The sequence below is a fragment of the Anopheles ziemanni genome, chromosome 2, assembly GCF_943734765.1.
Source record: "Anopheles ziemanni chromosome 2, idAnoZiCoDA_A2_x.2, whole genome shotgun sequence".
Taxonomy (NCBI): domain Eukaryota; kingdom Metazoa; phylum Arthropoda; class Insecta; order Diptera; family Culicidae; genus Anopheles; species Anopheles ziemanni.
The window spans coordinates 78,782,238-78,788,237 of NC_080705.1; positions in this window are offsets into that span (position 1 = coordinate 78,782,238).

Sequence of the window (6,000 nt, forward strand, 5' to 3'; positions counted from 1 at the left end):
CTGTAGGAAGCTGGCATAGAGCCGGCCCGGCGGAATATTATCATCAGCAAAGTAGCCTTCAGGACTTAATAAACTTGTGCTGGTAAAGTTTTTCCTTCGATCGCTCCCGGGATCCCCACCGACTGTTCCTTAGAGGGTTTGTTGCCTTCATGCTGCTTCAAGCGGCAATGGAAAAGGGCCGATGTTTGACGATGGGATATTTTGAGTAGGAGTTCGCAACAAAATTGTTCCTCGGGACGGGTGCAGGCATGTGGACACTACCTTGAATTTCGGGCGGGGTGGAAGAAGGTGCTGGCCGCGCTAAAAGCTAACTTTCCTTCAGCACGGAAACTGTGGGGCTCCGGAGAGGAGGGCCTTTTCTCGTCCAAACGATAGAAGGAATTGTAGAGCCGAGGGAGAGGAGTTTTGTCGTCGGATCGAGTTGAGAAAAAGCCTTTTCCCATTCCTCCCGGGGGACGGCCGAGTGTTTGCAAAGTAAAACTTGTAAAAGTTAAATTGTGCAGTTAAAGTTTAAGCCAATCATGGGGTTCGCCTCGCCGAAGGATGCCGGTTCTACTCGGAGTCATATTTTAGGTTTGGGGTTTTATTTCAGCTGCTTTCTTTCATCTTTGAGCCTTGCCACAAGTGGAACATCCTTCAGAGGGCTACGTTGGAGCGATCTTGTGGCGGCGTCATCATAAAGAAAGGATTATTTCGTTCGCCGGATGGAGGTCCGACAGAACGCATCACATTCCACTGTCCACCGGTAGTTTGATGTTACAAAATTGGGATAGAATTCTGGTGTTCGACATCGGTCGGATAAATCCAGAGTTGATCCCGAATCCATGATCATGAACTTGATCCAGTACTAGCTTTGAGAACTACGTAACGATTCCGGATTTGGTTCTCTATGAAGTTCTAATTCTGCATTTTGACAGCATATCCAAGCATTGTTTCTCGGTATAAAAGCGGTTCGCACTACATTTGGTGGATCAATCCCGGATTCGGTTCAGTGGGATTGAGTCCTGATTGGAGGTGGATTTGTTCATCACTAGTTTGATATAGTTAGATATTTTGTATACCTTTTGGTTCTTCTGTTCAGTTACTTAGAATACAGATTGATGTAACATGTGCATGGTATATGTTTCTTTTATAACTTTTAAATCGTTTATGGTAAGATTCAGTTTTTTAAAAAATACTTGAATACTCAAAGTAAATACTGTGTAAACCGGGCACGGCTACCGGCGGGATGAAATTATTCATCGGCAAGTTTATCTATTATTTGATAAAGTATTTTAAAGTTTCCATGATTTTACTTCCCCCAGTGTCGATAGATTTTCTTGTCAAGAAAATTATCGGTAAAGCATTCAGTGACCTGCAGCTCAGAATCACCATAAATATTGCACATATTCCAACGGTCCAATTCCCGGGGATAGAATTCAATTAAAAGGAAGCACCGCAGCAAATCCTTCTGACCATGCGCCCATTGGCGTAGCTGTCCGAAAAGCTGACCCTCGATCATTAGTCAGCGTCGGAGCCTGAGAAACTCCCACTTCCGGAGTCCATTATACGTGGAGCCATGTGCAGCGAGCGAATGTCGACCTGGTCGAACATGTTAATCATGCATGAAACATCGACACCGAAACCTATGGTGCGATTAGATTTATTGCATCAGCAGCTCCTGGTGCCGGTTGCACGTACAGATACTTGTTTGGTGGTTGTGACGTTCGGGGGTGGTCTAACTCGCTCTCGCTTCCCGCTCTCCGCCCATCGTAACTTTCATTTCCTTGGCAGCAGCTTCCGGACGGCTTCAATGATCGGCATCATTTGCCTATCGCTGATGTTCATTCCGAGTCGGTCGACAGTGGACCAATACCCTTTCGGTACAATGTTGTCCCAGCGCGAGTGAATCATGTGTTCGGTGTGGACGAAGTAAGCCAATCGGCGTTACTGTTGCATATGTCCGAGGGAAGGAGGAAGTGATGAATGCCACTGCATCGTAGCACGATAAACTCTAGCACTTCGTTCTGGATTTTACAAGTTATGCATGAGCCTACGTTCTGTTACAATCCTCAATTAGTTTAGTAAAATTTTCAATTAAATCTCTAACGATATGTTTGCATCACAACTTCACAAAGGCGTTTGGTAATTCACTCGTAGAGAGTATTGGTCTATTTTCTTTTCATTTCTAAAAACATATTGTAGTAGCTGATTATTATTTCTTAAAATTCATAAATGTTGTAATTCATTTATTGTTTTTCAAATGATGCCAAGTGAATTCCCGATTTTTCTCCATTTCTACATGCGTATCCCGTTGTCATGTGAAATAAGCGGGACACGGCAGATAAGTGAAACGTTGTAGTATCCCAAACTTGGATGAAGGGTAATCTGCAAGGAAATTTCGATGAATTTATTCAGTTGTGATTGAGTTTTTGGATGATCTTTAGAGGATCATTCGGAGCCAAAGCGTTCAACGAGGAAGGATATCGATAGATCAAACGAAACTATTTTTTATGAGACGACATGCTCAAGTACTGGTTGGTTTAATTGAATTTATTTGTCGAATTTGTTATCTTTTGTGGTTGTGGAAGCTTTTTCATGCAATCGGAAAAAGCGATAAAAAGCTTCGAAAAGGAATTCTTTAATTGATTCCAAAACAAACAAGTCAGAATAGTATTAGGTTTTATGATGAACGAAAATGGCATCATTCAACATGTTCCCTACGGTTGCATCACATTCTTCACCGTTATCAGGACGATTTACGTTTGTAAAACTCATGGGCGAGGAACGATTCATGCACACCGAGCAGAAATTCTGCTCAACAAACCCGTTATCAATGTTTCTACGTTGACTGCCGGCGGAACACAAATGGCTCATCTTTGCTGGCATAACAAAGGGAAACGTAAAGTTGCTGGTACCTGCTGCTGCCGCTAGTGGCTGTATGTGTTATCCGCTTTACTCCTCCAAGGCACGGAAAACGATTTAGTTTCGCGAAAAACTCACCAAGGACGAGCGCATAGCCACGTGCAAAAAATGGCTCCATTAGAGTTGATTCCAGATCATATCGAACACGATTACGCTCCGTGTGGTGGTGGTGGTAGCTCTGTGGCCGCAAGAGCCAGCTCATGAGCACGTTTTCCCCGTGGCATAAAGTTTTCCCCTTTGCGTTCGCCCTGGGCCTCCCCGGAGCGAGGAAAACTCGACGACGATCATCGCCATCATCGTACCTATCGGTGCTCGATGCACTCAAATCTGCATTCGACGATTGGATGGAGGTTACAGTGCCGCGAAACTTGCCTTTATCCCGTACGGCTTCACTCGGTGGTTCTTCGCGCCCCCCATGGGAAGGCCAGAAGAACGGTGGAAATTTCTCAATTACCCCCAAACGGTGGCACCGCCATTATACCGATGGCTTTTCACCGCACACCTTCTTCCATGGAAATACAGAAATCAAACGCCAGGGTGCGATGTACACATACATGTGGTGGAACTTACTCTAACTTCTATTGTGTCTTGCGAGACGCGCTTATTCGACTATCGCATTTCTGGATAGTCATGGAAATGGCGATGTTCTTCGATTGAAGTTGCGGGCGAAAAACCCCGTTTTTCCCGCTATTTGCTTTCATCTTGGGACTTTTATTTTGGGTTTTTGTATACTCCGTTTACTCAGTTCTGAACGATCCTCTTCAACGTCTTCGAAGACGATTGCTTTCTTCTGTGGCGTAGTTACCCAACCCAGTTCGCGAACACCTGCATTCCTCTTCGCTCCGGATCGTGTGGTGGCATGGATCGACCGACTGCAAATTGGCACCAACGAATGTGTGTTTTTATAACTTCTCCGAAAAGCATCCAGATTGCGCGAATAATGTTTGAATCAGCCGCTGTCGATTGCCGCGTGTTGCATAAAGTGTGCTATTTTGTTTTTTTATGTCTACCACCACTCCCTTCGTTGCAAAAGAAGCAGCGATTCGAAATAAAAAGGTGCATCTGTGCATAATCGTATCCAAGCTCGATGCTAAGTATCCTATTGAATACGTTCGATTTTTATGTTTTTTTTCAGAACAGACCAAGCTGTTGCACATTTGAAGCAATGAAGTTTGTTTGTTTGGCAAATATTTTTTTACATTTGTTGTTACACATTGTTTCTGCAAGGTGTGAGTTTGTTTCATCTTTATTTTAATCAATTTTAAAGTTTTTATTGAAATAATTGTTTTTATTATTTATTTATTAATAGTTTAGTTTATTATTTTGAAGTAAGTTTTGAAACATACAATATTGTTTGTTTATACAATATTGTAGTGTTTTCGTGTATTACTCTTTTCCTAATTAAATCTCTTGGGTTCGATATGTGTATTGCTTGAAACCAAAGATTTACTGGTCAACAACATATTTATTTACAGTTCTCTTTATTCATGTTTGTTAATTTTCGCTGTTAGTTATTTATTATCTGCTTCCTAAAGCATATCTCATCATTATGTTTGTGTTTGTGCAGCGCTACAATCACCCCTTTTGCAATAGCCGGCTCCATCCCTTTAATGCAGATATTCCCTATCACGTGTGGCATTGACTCTTGAGTTTTATTGCTGTTGAAGATTCGATTGCAATAATGTTGCACAGTTTATGGTCAGCTCAGTCCATGGTGCAGCATTTCACCACCCACACCTGGGTCAGTTTTCTGGGGGGAAAAATTATACCAATCACACCGTTTGGAAATGGAGCGGAAACTCCACCAGCTCGAATGCTCAACCGAACGACTGGGTGAAGTAGTTGCTGACGAGGATGGTCTCCAGGGATCTGGTGGCCTTGCGTTTGGTGAATGTGTTCCATTCGATGGTTTTTCTTCCTCTCTCTGTTCTAAGACCAAACCAAAGAGACTAAGACCAGTGTGCTTCGGAAGGCAAAGGTGAAGGCTTTCTATTTCTTTGTTTCAAACCACACTCGACACCGGCAACCGTACCACCACTGCCTAATCTCCAGGGTAAAGATATGTTCGCTAGACAGGAAAGTGGGCGTACGGAGGACGCTTCCGGATGAGAGCTGGCATGATAACACGATACTTTATGAAAGTGCTAAGACGCCTGCGACACACCGACATCGACGTTGGTCCCCGGGACGTGTGGGTGCTTCATGCTTCCGTTTTGCGGTGCGGTGGCGTGGTGTAGTGTGTGAATGACGGCCTGACACCAACCCTCGAGAAGATTCCAGCCACCCTCAGAACGCACATGTGACAAAAGTTATTTTCTGCACCTTAATAAATGTTTATCAAAAATAACGACCTCAACTTGGGAGGTGCGAACATTGCCCGGGAAGGAGAGGTTTGGTGTGGTTCTGCCGTAAGAAGTCGTTCGCTCATTTCTACCCCTCGCGTGGATCCGCCTTTCGGCAGTGGAATGGAAGAGTTGCTGAAACGCTGTGTTTTGCTGCATCTCACCGTTGCGCCAAGGACGTCGATGGCCGCCTTGCCAAGGGTAAAAGGAAACCCTAGTCAAGAAAACGGTGATGTGTTAAGCTCCAACTTCCTAGGCGCCGATAGTTGCACCTTAGCGGCATGCTGCTGCGGTGGCAGACGTTGTCGTATCTCTGTGGAAGTCACACACGATCGTAATGTGCAGCAATTTTTTGCCCTCTTCATATCTTCCGACAAAATTGTGGACATGTTTCATATCGTTTTAAAAACGCAAAAGTTCGTTATTAAATTTTTATGTTGGCTTAATTAGGAAAGGAGGGAAATTGTCATTAGAGCAGGATATTTATAAGATTGTTTGTTTTTTTAATGCTTAAGTTCCCTTATCATCATTCACAAAAATAATTAAATTTGTCTTTTCTAATTGCAGGTTCGTTGGTTACTTTTGCTGATTTAATTCTACTGATGGCATGTGAGTAACAAGGTGTAGAAAGTGTTTTTTCTTTACTTCATGCTAAATATCGAATGCAGACGTAATAACAGATATAACAATGGAGTCAAAATAGCTTACGAAATTAAGTATAATATCATCCTCAAATAATGTTTTCGCACAAAAG